Source organism: Monodelphis domestica, chromosome 3 (assembly GCF_027887165.1).
Source record: "Monodelphis domestica isolate mMonDom1 chromosome 3, mMonDom1.pri, whole genome shotgun sequence".
Classification (NCBI taxonomy): Eukaryota; Metazoa; Chordata; class Mammalia; order Didelphimorphia; family Didelphidae; genus Monodelphis; species Monodelphis domestica.
This window is the reverse complement of record NC_077229.1, coordinates 95,938,304-95,956,375: the sequence shown is the minus strand read 5'-3', so window position 1 is coordinate 95,956,375 and position 18,072 is coordinate 95,938,304. Positions and strand designations below refer to the sequence as shown.

The window sequence follows — 18,072 nt, the reverse complement described above, 5'->3', positions numbered from 1 at the left end:
TGAGAGTGATAGGAGGTGGGAAGATCTAACTGCTCTGGGCATTTAGGCCAGCTTCCCTTGCTGTTAGCCTCACAGCCCCCCCCCCCACTTTCCCTATCTTTTTTTCCAAGGTCTCTCTTCCTTCTGTCTACCCCTACCCCCCTTCCCAACGATCTCCCTCTGCCGGAGCTCTCCCCTCCCCCTTGGGGTGGGGTAGGGGTGGTGGTGGTGGTGGTGGTGGGAAATGGGATCCATATGTCTCTGATTCCTTCACACTGAACTCACAGCAGCTGGGGGTGGGGGGGGACCTCTTCCCGTCCCAGAGAGGTTCCTCCCTCCAGCCCCCTAGCCCCGCCCAGAGGCAACAAACTCCCAACCCAAGAGCCCCGGCCCCGTTTGAAATTCCAAACCCTAGAGGGAGGGAGGGAGGCCAAGCAGCAACCCCCTTCCACCTCAGGCCCCCCCAACACCTCTGAAGAAGAGGGGAAAGGGGAGGGGACTTAGAAGGGCGGAGAAGGGAAAGGAGAGAGAGAAAGGAGAAGGGAGGAGAAGAGGGGGCCGATGGAAGGTGGGAAGAAAAGAATTGAGGGCAGGAGAGACTGGGAGGTTGGGGCACAGAACAGAGTAGAGGGGGAGAAGATGAATCATAAACTGAAGAAATAGGGAGGGACAAATCAGAATTTAAGGGGGGGGGGGAGAAAAGGAAAATGAACATTTTATACTTGATCTCATCCCCATTGCCCTTGCTTTTTATCTGGTCTCACTCCCGCTGCTGGGCTCAGACTGTTTCAAAGTTCTGTATCATTTCCTCCTATCTGGCCCAATACTATTGTTGCTATTTTTCAGGGGTCAAAGTGACTAGAAAGGAATCAGTTTGGAGGTTAGTCATTCTTCAGCCTGAAAGAGGAGTTCCAGGACTTTTGTTGAGGGGGCTTGCCATTTCCCCACCCGACACTGAGCCCCTTACTCTCTTTTCCCTTAAATACCAGTTGGAAGGGGCATCCAAAGATCTCCCTGGTCTGGACCTGAGACCTCTTTCTGTGCCTTCCTGGATAAGAGGAGTGGGAAGGGGAGATAAGACGAGGTGATATCGAAAGTCTAAATTTTACAATTCTATAATATTCCTTACTCCCCATTAGACACATACCCAGTCTTATGTTGAGAATTATGCACACAAACACACACACACACACATCCCTCTTACGCTCTTACCTAGGATTATAAACATTTTTGGTTGACATCACACACATCCAGTCACAATCAAACTCACTCCCCACACTTACTTATTGCATTGATTCCTTTGACAGTCATTTGAGTATCTACTCTGCTATAAGCTACAGGGTATCATAAGCATAATACAATGTAGTCCCTATCCTCAGGGAGGTTACCAGGAAGGCAATGAGCCCCTCATGTGCTTGCTTATACAGCATAGGAACCTGAGACCTTTCCCCAGTCTTCTCTCTCACCATGTTAGGACTGTCTTCCCTATCCTCTGCCCAGTTTCTGGTCACTTTGGCCTAGTGGACAACTAGATTTTCTTAGTTTCTCTAATGATTTCCAAGGGAAGGGGAACAACCTGAGATTAGGAGTGGCTAAGAAGACTAAAGGTTCCTGAATCAAACTGGGATTTAGGCCTGAGGAGAAGGATCTTCAAGACCTCTCCAAAAGAGGTCAGCTTTGGGCAGAAAAAAAAAGTGCAGGCTCTCAAATATAGCTTTGAGAGGCCTAGAGCAGGGGCCCATCATGAAGCTGAGCCAACTGTTGGAGGGAGTACTAGGACCAGGTCCCCTTCTCCTGATGCTCCAATCCTTCCATCTCAAGCCCTTTCCTTCTGGTCCCCACTCCTGAGCCAGAGACACAGACCCTCCTCACTCCTTATTTATTATTATTATTATTTATTATAATTATTCCTTATTCCCCACTCCATTATCTCTTCCTATTCACTCTCCTTTTTTCCCCTTCCGCCTTTATTCCACTAACCTTGGCTGTGTACACCTTTTCTAAGAGGTAAGCCTTGGAGGGAAAGGTTGGGGGAGTGCTAGGCTGGGTTTGAGTGAGTAGAGAAGAGAAATCTCTGGGGCTCCCATAAATGCTCAGAGACCTGTCCCCAGATTTAAATTTACTCCAAGTCTCCCTGCATTCAGTCTCTTGCTTTCAGCTTAACCTGATCCATTCTTCAAATTGTTCCCCCCTCATTCCTGTTTAGGGGTATTATGTGAGAAAGGATAGGTGTATCTCATATTGAGTGTGTAGCTCATATGTATATGGGATGTGTGTGTGTGTCCTATGTTACGGTATCTAGTTGTATACCTTTTGCATGCACTCGGTATATGTAAGACTGTGAGTCTAGGCGTGGGGGGGTAAGGAACTGGATATGTTTACAAATGGCTCTGAGAAGGAGGCTATATTAGCCCTGGAAGCTGCAGAAAACTGGGGGATGGGGAATCTGAAATGATATGGAGAAAAATGAAAACTCAGGATTTGGAATAACATTGTAATCTGGGACATAATGGCAAGAAAAATGGTCCCCATTTCTCATGACCCCTGTGTTTTGGGGTAGCCATTGGTGATTCAGAGGCAGTGCCTGTCCTTTGCTAGCATGAGCAAGGATTTCATCCCACCCCACATTGCTGAAACCCCAGTGCCCTTTTCTCCCCTCCTTTCTAAACCAGCTCTAGCCACTGTGCTCAGGGGCTCACTCCTGCTCCCTCTCTGGCTCAGCCTTCAGTGTGGGAGGCGGGGGAGAGTGAGGCCGCAGAGGTACAAGCCAAGCGGGGCGGATAATGCGGGGGCAGGCCTGGCATGCGGTGGGCTCCCCTGGCACAGTGGCCCCTCTCCCCTCCCCTCTCTCACTGTGCCAGGTTGTTTGGCAGTCATCTCCTTTGTGTGTATATGTGTGTGTGTGTGTGTGTGTGTGTAGGTGGGGATGTGTGTGAGTGTGCTCTGTGTGTGTATGTGTGTGTATGCGTGTGTGCGCGTGCGCATACATTTTTGTGTATCTCCTGGCTAGGGCCTTCTCTTCCCACCAAACTGGGAGAGCAGGCATTGCCCAGGTGCCAGCCTCCGGGCAGCTTAGTTCTGGGAGCTAGGGCCTGGCACACACCAGGTGGGCTCTTCAGATTCCTGGATTCTTGGGCGCTTCCTCCTCCTCAATCTGAAAATTTTTTGTTTCCCCCTTTCCCTTTCTTTGTTCCACCCTCTACCATCCCTCCCCCTGCCTTGCCTATTCCTGCTCCCCGTGGGCTTCCCTCATTGGACCTTCCTCAGCCAAAAATAATAGTCACTAATGACATCCCGGTTAGACCCTGGCGGGGCCTTTCCCCTTTGGCCCAGCTTCTGGGTGAGATCCTGGCTCTGGGTTAGAGAATGAGTTTTGTGAGCAGACTGGAGCATGCATGACTGTGGGCTACTCACAACTATACTATGGAAAGTGTGGGAGGGAAGTAAGAATGACAGGGGCTGATTGAGATGACCTCTAAGGGCTTTGGAAAGTGCCTGGATTTCCCTTGGGTGTTTATACACATGCACAAAGGGGAACATGCATGAGGACATACATTTATGCTTTAGAAGGACTCTGAAAGAGACTTTCAGAGATATCTAGCCCTGCATACCAAGCTTTTCAGCCTATATCAGTCTGGAGCTGGGATGTATATACTCTAAACTTGAGGGGGAAGGTTAAAATAGTGTAAATTTGGCTTTGATTGGCTTTTTCATTAAATCAATTATCTTATTTTTATTAAGACTTTTTGTTTTTATATCACATTTATCACTGAATCTATCCCTTCACCACCTCCATTTTCAATACAGTAAAACCTACAAAATTCCACTTGAACCAAGATGGAAAACCCCTACCTGCATCTCAGAGTTGTCTCTGAGTGAATCAATCACACACAACCCCCCAATGCCTATTTATTTATGACTCCCCCTCTTGTTTACACCCACACTCTGATTCCCCTCTCCTTATACCTGGGCCTCACATTCCTCTCCCATCCTTTTACCATCTGCTATTGACTTATATTCTACCCCCCCCCCAAACTCCTTTGCCTAAGCATTCTGTCTATGAGGGAGCCCTAAGAGATTAGGGGTAACATCTATTTTTCTCCTCACCCAGAAATGCTTATAGCTCTACTTATCCTCAGGGCAAGGGCTAACCCAGGTGAACCAGCTGGTTCTGCTTATGGAAGGGGTAGGTGGCCTAGCCTGACGGGTTAATAGTCACCTTTCTGTGCCCCTAACCCACCCAAATCCATCCCCTGACTTTGTGCTTTTTGCAGAGGGTAGTGGTGTGTGTGTGTGGGAAGAATGGAGGACTTTAATTTTTGGTGTTTGCTGTTGTTGCTTAAATTAATCCTGAGTGACAGACAGCCCTTAACTCCTCTCCACAAAGAACCATTTATTCACCAGTAGCTCTGAGCTGAGCAGAGTGGAGAGGCTCCATCTAGAGTCCCCAGGCTGAGTCTGGCTAGGGAATGGGGGCTCCACAAAGATTTTGCTCCCCTTTCTATTGCTACTGTCTACCTGCCCATTGCCAGTGTCTCTTCCTCCTCCCAGGACAGGTGCACCCTAATTTGGGAGGCAAATTACATATGTTCACAATAGGCCATGCTGGGGTCAGTCAGTGCCTGGCATTACCAAAGCCTGCCCCAGCTCTCTTTCTCTCTGTGCCACCCTTGGATCTTTTGTAATTTATATGTGTTTGAGAATTCTCTCTCTCTCTCTCCCTGCCTTTCTTCCTTCCTTCCTTCTTTCCTTCCTTCCTTCCTTCCTTCCTTCCTTCCTTCTTTCCTTCCTTCCTTCCTTCCTTCCTTCCTTCCTTCCTTCCTTCCTTCCTTCCTTCCTTCCTTCCTTCCTTCCTTCCTTCCTTCCTTGGCCCCTCCAATTCCTGATATTTAAGGAACTTGGAGTCCTGGGGTTCTGTCTTTAAGGAGGTCTGGGTTTTATGGCCCAAGCCCGATTGCCAGACTGCCTGAATCTAGGGAATCATTTATTTGCTAGTTGTTTTTTTCCTCTCAGAAAAATGTTTGACTTTTCCTTGCCCCAGGTTTTGGGCTGACCAAATTTCTGGCCATGGGATGACCACTGCCTCAGGGCCGCTGGCAGCATTTCCTAGTGGTCCGCTTGAGTTCTCCGGGTTTCGCGGCTGTCAAAGTCCCCAGACCCGAGTCTGGGGTGAGAAGCTCTCTCTAGTCCAGCTCTCGGCGGCCGGGGCAACCCTCGCGAGTGAGCAAAGGGCACATGAGCCCCGCCAAAACGCCTGCGCAGAGGGAAAAGGCGGGAAAGAGTCCGGTGCCCCCTCCCCACGGTGCGCCCATCCTTGCCCCGAGACTCGCGCGAGCCCTCAAGCTGGGGGAGCCGTCGCGTGTCGCAAGTCCTTGGGTGGAGCATCCTCGCCCTGAGGACCGCAGAATCCTGAAGCTCAGACCCTCCCGGTGGCAGGCAGGTGAGGGAAGGACTAGATTGGGGAGGAGGCGCCTGCCAGTAGTCCCCTGCTCCACCCCCCACTCTTGGACCTGTGGCCTTTCCCAGCGAGAATTTGTCGCATCCTTCAGCATCCTCAGCGCCCAGAATACCCCTCACCTCTTCTTGTCTCCTTCCTGACGCCCCCATATTCAGAATGGGGCTCGGCTGTGCCTCACTTTCCTCCCTCTAGCCCCGCTGGGGTCTCCGCGGACTCTTTACGTTAGGTGGTCCCACTCAGGCCCTTTGTCCCCTCATATCCTGTGTCCTCTCTAGGCCCAGTGCCTCTCTCGTCCTCCTTTATCACCTTACCCCCTCTTGTCCTCATGCCTCTCCTGTCCCCACGATCCTCTTGCCCCTTCTCATTCTCCTCTGTTCTCTTTCATCCCCCTCCTATCCCTCCACCTCCTCTCATCCCAGTGTCCTTTCTTGCACGTCTCTCATACTCGTGTCCCTTCTCCACCCTGCACCTCTTGCATCCTCCTCTTTGCCACCTCTGCTCCCCGTGCTTCTCTCCCCCTTTCTCATCCTCTTCTGTCCCCTGTTATCCCCCTCTTGCCCCTGCCCCTTTTGTAACTGTGGCCCTTTTTCTCAACCTCCTCTTCTCCCTGCCTCAGCCAAATTGGCCACCCCAAGCTGAGGACATCGAAGAGTGAGGGGTTCACCTTCTGACTGAGGCTGTAGGCTAAAGACCCCCATTCAGTCTTTCAGATGCCTGAGGGCCAGGCTGAGGGGAGTAGAACTAGCTCTGCTGCCACTCAGTCCCCCAGCCTCCCCAGCCACAGAGGTGCTACCACCCTCAGTCCTGGGGACAGAGGCTGCTACACTGAGCCTGTGGATCCTCTGGGCTGACCCATGCCTGGTTACATGGGGTGGACCCTGCTTTCAACACAAATGCTTTTTTTTTTGAGTTCTGTCTCCAGGTTTCTGGGCCAATCAGCCCTATTTTCTCTCCTTCCTTCCCTTTCTCCCCTCTCTTATTCCTTCCTTCTCTTCCTTCTTTTCTTTTTTCATCATTCTTTCCTTCCTTGGTGTCTATGCCTTCTCATGGAGACCCTGGCAAAGTCAAAGACCGGGGGAAAAAAAAACCACACTCTGCCTCAGTTTCTTCCTTATTATCATGCCGAATAAAATCAAAATAATGAAAGCTGAAGAGAGAATGTTATGAAGGGGCAATTAATTGATGTTTGCTGAAAACTATGGAGATGGAAAAACCTTCCATAAGCCCTATGAACCCCCGCTTTTTCTTTTGCTGACTGGGGTTCTGTAACAGTCCCAGAATCATCAGACAAATAGGGGGATCACTTGCGGCCGGGGATGGGAGGAGGACACTCAGGTAGCTCAAAGGTCTGTCCTGACCTGGCTACACAGGTTAGCTACACAGTAGCTTAGGTGTGAGACCTTAGAGCCCTTTTCTTTGCTGTGTTGGGGGTTGCCAGTCAGGAAAGGGGATTTCATTGGGGGAACATTGTTGGCCTCTAGGTTTAGGGAGTTCGGAGTTAGTTCTCCACTGCTCCCCAAAACTCTGATCAAGGAACCAAATGCAAGTTCCTTTTTGCTGGCAAAGAGGGTTGGCACTTTATTTTTGCACTTAAGGCCGATTGGGAAGGGAGGGTGATGGCTGTTGAGTAGAGACCACAAGAACCTTCCCCAGTTTTGTGCAGATGTGTTCAGTGTCCCAGGCAATGCCAGGGAATTGGAGAACTGTCGACCTTCTCTTGATTTTCCCTCCCTGCGTGAGATCCGAATTCCTAGTAATTTCGCGAAAGTGAGGAATCGCTCTTCTTTTGATTAGCGAACTCAGTTCCTCTGTTAGAGGGTGCTTAACTACTTCCAAAAAAATCAGTTTTGAATGGCTATAGAGAGGAGATACCTGTTGGGTAGAAGGCGGTGAAGCAAGCTGCAAATAGCTGGCCCTGGGGCTTCTACCCCTAAGGTATGGCCCAGCTCCGGTAAAAGCACCCTAGCCTCCTGCTGGTCCAGGATTCTGCCCCGCTCTGCTCACAGGTGGTTTATCCCAGCACCTGGAAGGCAGTAACATATATCTCAACTCTCACCCAACCAAATCTCAATCATTCCCATTTTGATGGCGATGTTCGCCGGTTTTCCTTGAATGCTGAGGACTCCGTTGCTGTGCAGACAGAGAGCTCAACCCGGTTCAGTGAGCTCTGGGGCCAGGAGCAAGGTTATTGGCCTACCGCACACTTGGCCCCAAGATCCCAGAGGCGGCTCAGCATGGCTCAGCGAAGCCTGAGCCCAGAGCTTTCCTGCAGCTTTTGGCTCCTTTTGGTTTTAATCATTTTTTTCCCTTAAAAAATTACCCGAAAACTTCCCAATGGCTTTGTTAAAAAAAAAAAAATTAACAGTTGAGTTAGAAAGAAGCTGAATTATGGAAAGATGTTTTTTTAAGTAGAGGGAGAAATCCCTCTTATTTACAAAGCTTCTTGGAATTGTAAAGCCCTTTCCTCTTAAATGAGGCTCGTTGTCAGACTTCTCTGTGGAACTGCCGCGGCGAAATCGTAGGAAAGTGTTTGGAACCTCCGGCGGGTTTGAAAATGCAATAGAGAAATGCAAAGAATTGTTATTCTTTTCCCAAAAGTGCCTCTTTGGGGAGCAGAATTTCACAGTGCCTCTGCAGCCTGGAATCAGGGTTTGCCTTTACAAAGTCTCTGATCGGGGAAAGTACTCGTGTTTTAGGGGTTGAATTGGCGGATGTGTGTGGCGTTTCAGTAAGAGCTAAGCGTCGGAATAATTAAAAGAACGAGAAATAACTCGTCCCCTCTCTGCTCGGCATTGTCTTATTTAAGATTGGAAACCGAGCTTTTCGGCAGGGCTGCGTGGTTTAATGGGGGCTTTTCTCTTTCCTTCATTCCCTTCGCTCCGGTCTGATTCGCAAATCCCCAAACTGGCAAAAGCCAGGAAACTTGCGGCGAAGAACCGCCAGAGTTGGAGTCTTTTTTTCTTCTCTCCGAGACAACACTCACCCCTTTCCCTCCCACCCCCGAGGGCCCTGACCCACTAGCTGTTTTGCAGTGGAGACCGAATAGAGCGATGAAAGAAAGAAAGAGGAAAGAAAGAAAAGAAAGAAAGAGCCGGGTTCCTGTACCCTGTGCCAGCCGAGGGCGCGTTTTCCAGGCGGCACTCGGAGTCGGGGGTGGGGAGGGGAGGTTGTTAAGCGTAGACCCCCACCGCCTTTCCAGCCTGCCCCTACCCCGGGGGGGGGGGGGATCAAGCTTTCTTTTTAATGGCGTCCCGGCTCGGGTTCCTTGAAGCTCTTGTCTTTAAAAAACAAACCCCAAACCTCCATCTCTTCCAGAAAGCCAGCCCCACCCCAACAAGAAAAGAAAAAGCCTCATTGCAAATTAAAACCGAAAATGAGGCCGTCGCAGACAGACATTTCGGGGGTCACGCCTGGTCACATAAGTTCCTGAGCCCTCAGTCCCCCACTCTAGCAACAGCCGCTCCCTGGAGCAGCCTCACCCAGGACAGGCTCTGTTAGTATGCGTGGAGAGGTGGGAGATTTATGGTAGTGAAAATGGACTGGGGACAGGAGAGGGAGAGGATCGGAGACAAATAATATACCTGAGGCTGACAAAGAATTGGGAATAAGAGTAAAGCCAAAGCTTTGGTACCCAAGGACAGTGGTCGGGGTAGGGGGCTGTACTCTGGAAAAGTGGAAAGCAGGGTTCAGAGGTGAGTAGTGACTGCTAGGGCAGCCATGTGCAGAGGAAAGCAAAATAGAGGCTCTTGAGGACTGTCTTCTTCTCTAAAAAAGAAAAGAAAGAAAAAAAAAAGCGTGGAGCTAAACTTTCGCAGGGGTCTACACCCAAAGACCTCGCGGGCTGGTAGCACGTAGGTATTTACTTTCCGATGAGAGCACGTGTGTCTGTCTGTCTGTCTGTCTGTCTGTCTGTCTATCTATCTATCTATCTATCTTTCTTTCTTTCTATTTCTATCTGTCTGTCTCAGACGTTTTTAGTTAAACCTGTTTCCTTCCCCCCACCCCAGTTATTTAGTCTTCTGTTCCCCCTCGCAGTTCCTTGCATTTGTCTTTTAAATAAGTGCAAAAACTTTTTTTTTCTTAGTGGAATGATATTTGGGGAGGTGTTCTTTGACGCTTTCTCTTTCTTGACTTAAATTCCCCCCCCCCCCCCAATTATAAAGTAAATGTAGTACTTAGTGAAAAGTGAGGGGTGATCTTGAGTGAGCAGGAACTTGGCATGGCTTAGACAGTCAGTACGATCTTCTCAATTTTGGAGCAAAATTCGAAGGGTCCTTGAACCCCACCCTCGCCCCACCCCCTCGTGCTCTCTCCCATTCCTAGGACCCCTATTATCTACTACTCTGTCTTCCCTCCCACCTCAGGCCAGGAAGGGAAGGACTGGCATAGACTTGTCCCAGCTTGGTGCTTATTTTTGCCAAACATGAAGGGATACGGACCCCTTTTGGATTCATTTTTCCAATTGACCCAAAATATTGACAGGCCTCTGCCCCATTTGTAAAAGCAGGGGTTGGGAGTGGCTCTGCCAGAAAGCTTTGCTTTCAGTTCGTCTCAGGCACCACCAAACCAATATGTATACAGTACGACTTCAAGCAAGGGGTTATACTGTGGCTTCACTGGGTAGGCATTAGATTCACACAAGTCTTCTCAGCAGCACTTTTCTTTAGGGCTTGTTGTAATTAAACGTTTGGTTCTTATCACAGGAAAAATAGAGTCCTGTATAGTATATGTTTTATATACTTATAATGCAAGCAAAAAAATTCATGGTGATATTGCTGCTGCCTATGTTTATGGATATTTTTAAAACACCTTTTTTGGGGGAAAGGGGAGAAGAAACATTGTAACCCAGAGAAATCAGAGAAATGTAAGGCCTGGTCTAAAAAAAAATCAGGTTTGGGGAAAGATTTTAATTTTAAAATGTGCCATTTTAGCTTGTCTTTGCCTTCTCCAGGGACTCCAGCTGCCCCGCTCTGGTCTCCCAGGGAAGAATGCTCCAGGACTGTAAAAATCCTGGGGCTGTGACAATACTTATGGACTGATCTGACTCGTTGCAAGGATTTTGGAGCCTCATTTTGAGATATGTAGCCCTGTCTGTCCATTTCTCTGTGTCTGTCTCTACAATTAGAACACCCTGAGACCAAAGAGTAAAAGCACTAAAGAGTTAGCTCTTTCTTTGCCAGTAATATTTTGTTATCAACATCTGGAAAACAAAACTGCAGCTGTTCTCCTTGACCCCCTCAATTATTGACCCCCTCAATGCCTTCCCCCATTTAATTTTTTTTGTTATCTTGCCATTTCCAATTCAGTTTTCTGTACAATTTACACATTTCCCAGCTCTATTCAAATCATATTGTTGGTATTGTTAGTGGTTTAGTTGAATTTTTTAATAGTCATTTTGATAAACCAGTTAATCCTCTCCCCTACATTCCCATCTCATTTTCTTTCTACTCTCCCCCAGTAATCACTCAGGTAGGGAAAAGCCTTCCTTTCTTAACACTTTTCTGACTTCATGTTGCCTACACTTCAGGGCAGGTATTGACCATTTTCTCCTTTCCAGCCCTTCCCCAATGTTTTTGTTTTCTATTCACCCCCCAAAAATATTTGAACCAAAAAGCCTTTTTTTTCCCCCTCTACCCACAGCAAACTGAAAGGGCTAGTGAACCATGATTCAACAGCCTGAGAGCCTCTTTTCTTTCTTAGCATTAATTAACTCCAGTTCGTTAGGACGTTGAGTCTGTCACACAGTTTTCTCTTGTGTGTGTTGAATCGGGTCATAGAGGGAAACTTCCCGTGCAAACAGTTTATGTTAGAGCAGGAGAACTCAGAGGAGGAGAAAGGGAGTGGGAAAAAAAAAGGAAAGAGATCAAGAGAGAGAGGGAAAGCTCAGCCTGCACTGTCTGTCAGCCTATATAAACGTATTGCTAGTGTACTTAAATGTGGCACTCATATTTGTGCCCCTGTTCACTGGCTTCTGATATTGTGCGAATAGGCATTATCCCCATGTTTTGGCAGTAACACTATCAATAATTTATTTTTAGTAATAAAACATTTTGGAGGGGAGTCGTCATCCTCTATCTAAATAGGTTCGGTCCCGAGCAGACCAAGGAAACCGCCCTTCACAATAGTGTTGCCCGGACTTTTCTTTAACCCATAGTAAAATCCTGGGACCCCCTCTCTCTGCCCGAGACTCCAGGCACCTCCTGTTGCCGGGGCAACCTGCAGAAAGCTGCTCCCGAGGGCTAGAAGGGTAGGGAGACTCTGTGTGTGAATGCGTGTGCGTGTGCGCGCGTGTGCGAGTGTATGTCTGTGCGCGCAGGTCCAAAACGAGAAAACTCCACAAGTGAAACTTCAAGTTTCTTAAAGCAGAATGTTTGTCTAGCTCCTAGAAGCCCTTTGTTACCGACCTTTTCCAACTAAACAGGTAGGATCAGAGCTAGTCACAGGGCACGAACTTGGGAGCTCAGTTCGGGAGCAGAAGGAATAGGTTAGAAATGAAAGAGGTCGATTCTGGAATTTCGCTACTGTGCCTGTATCTGCAGTGCTCCTGAAAAAACCATCAGTCCGAAGTGACTGGATTTAGGAAGAAAAAGCATTTCCCCACACGAGAATCGCAGGTCCTCTTCCAGGGATGGGGATGCGCTTGCTGTGGGACTTACTGAGACTTTTCTTCTGAGCTGCCTGTCCTGGCCTTCCTTCCTTCCCCCTTTTAGATTCCCTAAGGCACAGGCCTAGACACATAAGCCAGCCTTGCCAGGGAACCTGGCCATGAGCTAGACCTTATCCCCACTTCCCCATCCTGCCAAACCTGGACTTTTTTTTTTAAGTATAAGGTTTGGGAGAGTATTTTGGTTCAGGGATTACTCATTTAAAGCACCTGAGCTAATTGCCATCCTTGTCTAGCAAACTAGATAGACCCACACCTCAGGATGGAATTATGCTCCATTTTCTTCATTATCCAGGCACAGAATTCTAGTACATATGTGTATAAAGACATAATCCTTTGTAGAGGAGGACTAATGTATAAGTAATATAAAATGTAAAGAAGAGTGCTTAGGCTATAAGTTTTTTTTTATTGACCTTGTTTGGTGAGGCATGGGTGTGCAAAGACAGAATCATTACCCACTGTGTTTTTGACTTGCTTTTATAAAAGTAAAAAAAAAAAGATTCTATTTTTCTGTTTCACTGGAGATGTGGAGCTTGAGGGAAAATAAAGAATTTCCATTTTCACAAGAGAGAAGAGTTTGGATTCCTTGTTTCCCCAAATCCTTTCTCCCCCAAAATCTTTCCTCTCCTTCATTTAGCTCAGTGCCAAAGGTGGGGGGGGGGGGGGAGCATGTGCTTGGAGGAGTGGGAGATACTTGGAAGCCAGAGAAAGGGGAGGGAAGGTAGGAGGCTGACTGCCTGGCCAAAACCCAGTCCAAAGAAGCCCAGCATGTTGTCTGGAAAAACAAAATATTAGAAAAAAGAAGAAAAGAAAAGGAGAGAAAAGAAAAGAAAAGGAGAGAAAAAGAATGGGGGAAGCCCTCCAGTTCTCGAAGGTATATGTAGTTGGGCCTATTTTTTATGTCTGCCCTACTCTGCACCCATTACTGGTTGGACTCCCTCCAGGGTGGGTGAATACTGGGAAATAGGCTGGGGAAAGGGATGAGGAGAATACTCAGAAACAAAAAAAGACTTCGACTATTACTTACTTCCAGTGCAAATTGTTGAAGATAGGACTTCACCGAGGCTGTGTCTTTGTGAACAAAGCAAAGTGGAAGATGTAGGCAATTGTCTTTCTAGTTTAGACCCTAAACCCGCTTTGACCAAATTACTTGATCATTCAGGCAATAGTACTTTTTGTTTGATTTCCAGGTAACTGTCTCATCAGCTTTGCTTTGGTCACAAAGAACTTTCTTCCTCTCGGCAAGCATTGGCAATTGCATAGTATAACAGTTTTTGGTGTCCTCTTCCTTATCCTTTTGTTCCGTGATCCTGGTCTTTGCCCTGGTCCCTTCTTGCCCCCGCTGCCTGGCTCTTCACATAGCACTGATGCCTCTCCACTGGCTGACCATTCATTCTTCAGCCAGGTGTTATGGGGAAATTGAAGGTGAGGTTTCGGGAACTAAAAGTGTTGAACAGGGCCATAGTGAGTTAGAGGCTGAGTCCCCTTGGACTAGTACAGGTGCTGGTTTGAATTGTAAAACCACAGGAAGGGGAAAAACTAACTGAGGCAACATTTTTGGCCTCCCTTCTCCTTTGCCCTTTTCCACAGGCTGCTAATATAGTAAAGTAGATTATTTGTGCTAACTAGTCTATCTGGTGCTTTCTATCTAGACTTGTGGATTATTTACACTAACTGTAGTATAACTATGCCAATTAAATTACCTTGGGCTCTTTAGACTGCCAGGGTCTAGAGGAATTAAAGCTGGATCTTAAAGAAATTAGGCTGTAAGCAAGTAGGATATTTTTTTAAAGGAAATTTGACTTTACAATCCTGGGTCATGGTTCTCATGACCACTAAAGCCTTTATGGTCACATTACTATTGGCAAGTGTGAGAGGAATGGGAAAAGGTTTTTGCTGACTTGAAGAATTTTTAGGACTCCTTACAAGATAAAGGTATTATGTCCTGTTTTCTTTTAAATTATCCACTGGGCCTCTGAAGAAAGCACTACATTTTCTTAGAGCAATATGCTTTATTATTTTTTTAACAGCATAGAAATAGCTGTTTTTCCCAACTGCTGATTTTTCCCAAAAATTTCTCCCACATCTTTAATAAGCCTTTTTGTAGCTTGTCTTTCCCTGTTCTAGTCTTCTTTACCTTCATCTCTGTCTTCACTCCTCTTCTTTTTTGCCAATCTCATAATGCATTGGTTTGGGTATATTTTTCCAGGGCTTTACTTGCTCTCTTTTGGACCATTCATTCCTTTTTTCTTTCCTTCCTCTCTCCTGTTTTTTCTCTGAGCCCTTTTATTGGAGACTGTATATTTAGTGTCCACTGAAACCTACATATATACTTTGTATATTTCAGTACAAACTGTTGCCATTTTCTCAGATTCTGTACAGTAGCAACAAAGAATTCTCCATCACACAGACAAGCTATATTTCATTCTACAACAAGAAGACTCAAGTAAATTCTTAAAAGCACAGTGTTTGACTTTGGTAAAAAAAAAAATTAAGGGCAAACACCTCCCTTTTTCATTCTCTACCATTTTGGATGGTGCTTTTATTTAATAATTTCTTTTACTATTTTTGGTTTTATTTACTCTTGCCTCTTTAATATGTTCATCTTTCCTCTTGAGCCTCCTTTTGCTTTTGTTGACTTTTCTCTTTGCCTCCTCCCCTTTTCTCTGTCTTTTCTGTCTCCAGCTACCTGCCTGTCTTTTCTTTTCTTTTCTCTCATCTCCTGAACCATTGCACTTTCTGGGTGACTCAAACTTAGAGAAACCTTTAATAGTCGAAAAGCTTTTGTGTCTTGGCCCTGGTCCGCCCAGTGTAGAGCTGTCTGAACTCCCTGATGAACGAAAGGAGGGAGAAAAGGAGGAAAAGAGGCAGATACAGGGCACAGGTAGTTTTCTAACAAGAGCTTTCACTCTACTAACAAAAGGGGGACAGTCCCCTTTTGTCTGGGGCTCCTGAGGGGCGTGTTCCCAGGGTTGCTGTCTGCCACAAATGGAACACAGGTGGAGCGGGGTGACAGGAGGGCAGACAGTGCTGCTTGAGGTTTGACTGACTTAATTTCTTTTTATTTTGATGGGGGAAATTTTCCTCTTTTGGTATTTGGGGTATACCCAACAGTATAATGGAAATACCTTTCTTCATTGTGTGTTCCTATGGAACATAGCCCTTAACTGCTACCTGAGGGAGGTGGGTGAGAGAAAAAATATAAAGTTGACTGAGAACCTGTAAGAGTTCCCCCTTTCCCTATTACCTCTCTTCTACCCACCTTTAAAGGCAATGGAAACAGACCACCATGCAAATCAACAATTAACTCTTGTTTTCTCTTCAGATTCCTTGGCTTGAGAAGGTCCTGTCACTGATGCATCTTTCTGAGGCTTGAAGAGGGCCAAAGAGAGAGAGAGTGTGTGTGTATGTGTATGTATGTGTGTATGGGGGTGGGGGGGACGGACGTCGGCATTGTGTTAGAAGCACAATTAACCTCTGGTATCAGTTTTGTCCATCTCTGAAGTCAACATTTTTACCCATCTGCCTGGGTCCACCTTAGGAGCATGGGTCCCTCACCACTCCACAAACTTCCAGCTATGATCTGTCTACTGTCTACTTGACCTCTTGGTTACCTGCCTTAAAATTTTTATTTCCTTGTCTTGTTGACACCACCGGATTGTGTGCTTGCATAAACACAGAGAGAAACTGCTGCTAATGCTCAGTGACTGGCTAAGGCCAAATATATTCCTGGTCAGTGTCTAATGATCAATGAAAAACAAATTACTAGAAAACATATACTTATTCTATTATTCTATATATGCACGTTTGAGTGCATGATGGAGTCTTTTCTTATTGACTTTGCTGCACATTATTTACATCTCAAGGGGAAAAGTTGTTTTGGAATTTTGGTTTATATCAGACAGGTTCCATGCCCCCAACCCCATACTTTGGCAAGGTACATTAGCCAGTTATTATTATCTGACATATTCTTGAAAAATAACCATAGCATACTTATACATACTACTCTACTCTTCCCATATGCAGTTCTAAATATATGTGTATGTGTGTGTATGTGTTTGTATATATGCCACTTGAGGAAAATAACAGGCTAGCTTTAGCCTCCTTCCAATTTGCTATTGTCTATATGCTGCATCTATGTAAGAGTTCAGAACCCATAAGACTTTTACTGAAATAAAGCAATAGTGTGAGATATTTTAAATAAGGTTATCCCCTTCCCCCCCACTGCTAGATTAGGTCTTAGTCTAATTGGAGACTAGGGCCTTGAGCACTCTCTCTCTCTCTCTCTCTCTCTCTCTCTCTCTCTCTCTCTCTCTCTCTCTCTCTCTCTCTCTCTCTCTCACCCCTCTCTAACTTTAGCTACTTCTCAGGTCCCAATGCAGTGACTTCTTCATGGACCTTCTTTGGAGGGAATAGTTAGGGAGAAATATGAGACTTCCTCAACTTCTTTTCTCAGACATTCACTGTTCTTTAGGTCTCTGCCTCTTTTCACAGTATTCAACTATTGGCTCTGTCAAGAGGGTCTTGGAGGAAGAGCTATTTACCATAAGGAATTACTACGAGGGCTCTTCCAAGGCTGAGCACTGATCTTCTCCTTATCCCATTTCTCCTTATTTATCCAACTCATCTGAATCAAAGCCCTTGCCTTATTTCCCATTTCCATCCCTTTCCCCCCACTTCTTTCACTCACTTTCATTTAATTTATTGTCATTGTTTGCTCTTTTGCCATAGACACCTTGTGCTATGCAGGTTAGGCCTCTCATGTCACTCTGAGTAAGTTTGGAGAGTAGGACAGGTGGCCAAATAAAGAAGTTTGAAAATCCCCTTTCAAAAAGAAAATTATTCTTAAACAAGAGGAAGAAAAATTATAACAGTGAGAAAGAAAATGGAATACAAAAATCTAAGGAAAAATGATAAAAGTCAGGAAGTAACTTCTAAAATTGAATATGAATCTTTTTGTTGCTATAATTTCTCTATTGGTTTGCCTGTTGTTTGGTGCTCATTACAGGCCCCTCAGTGTAGGACTGGGATAAAGGATATACAGTGATAATACATTGTTTCAGTGTAGCAAACTAAACTGTGTGGGTACTTTTCATAGAATCTTTTCAAAACTTGTGTGATAGAGGACTATATGCTGATGGAGGCTGGGAAGAAGTCTGGTAAAGAACTATCATCAGTTGTTTTTTGTCTTTGGTTTTGGTTGTGGGCCTTCCTTCCTTCCTTCCTTCCTTCCTTCCTTCCTTCCTTCCTTCCTTCCTTCCTTCCTTCCTTCCCTCCTTTCTTCCTTCCTTCTTCCCTTCCTTCCTTCCCTCCTTTCTTCCTTCCTTCTTCCCTTCCTTCTTTCCTCCCTCCCTCCCTCCCTCCCTCCCTCCCTCCCTCCCTCCCTCCCTCCCTCCCTTCCTTCCTTCCTTCCTTCCTTCCTTCCTTCCTTCCTTCCTTCCTTCCTTCCTTCCTTCCTTCCTTCCTTCCTTCCTTCCTTCCTTCCTTCCTTCCTTCCTTCCTCCCTCCCACCTTTCCTCCCACCTTTCCTCCCTCCCTCCCTTCCTTCCTCTTTTCCTTCCTCCCTCCCTCCCTCCCTCCCTTCCTTCGTCTCTCTATCATTCTTTTTAAATAATCAAATCTAGGGATTCAGGGGTAAGGTTTTGACTGGGTGTAATCAGCTGAATTTTCTATTTAGTAAGAGACTAGGAGGAGTTGTTTATATATATATATATATCCTTTCTCCTACTCTGTCTCTGTATGCCTCTCCTCTCTTGTTCTCTATGTTTCGCTGTCTCTTTTTGTCCGTTTCTGTCTCTCCTCTTTTCCTTTTCTCTTCCTTTTTGTAGAACTACCAACCTATATAGCTTGGGATGATAACTTCCATTTTCCCCATTTTTTTCTCCCTAAATAAAAAAAAAAGGAAGCAAGAGACAGAAAAAGAGCTCATGCATGTATGGGAGAGAGATTGAAACCAAAATACAGAAAGAAG

The 18,072-nt window shown here is 46.2% G+C and overlaps 1 protein-coding gene across 4 annotated transcripts in view; it reads left to right on the top strand.

Annotated features, from left to right (window-relative positions):
• The window catches only part of NFIX (nuclear factor I X), a 120,792-nt gene that overhangs the window by 16,552 nt on the left and 86,168 nt on the right, over positions 1-18,072 (top strand). The window lies entirely within an intron of this gene.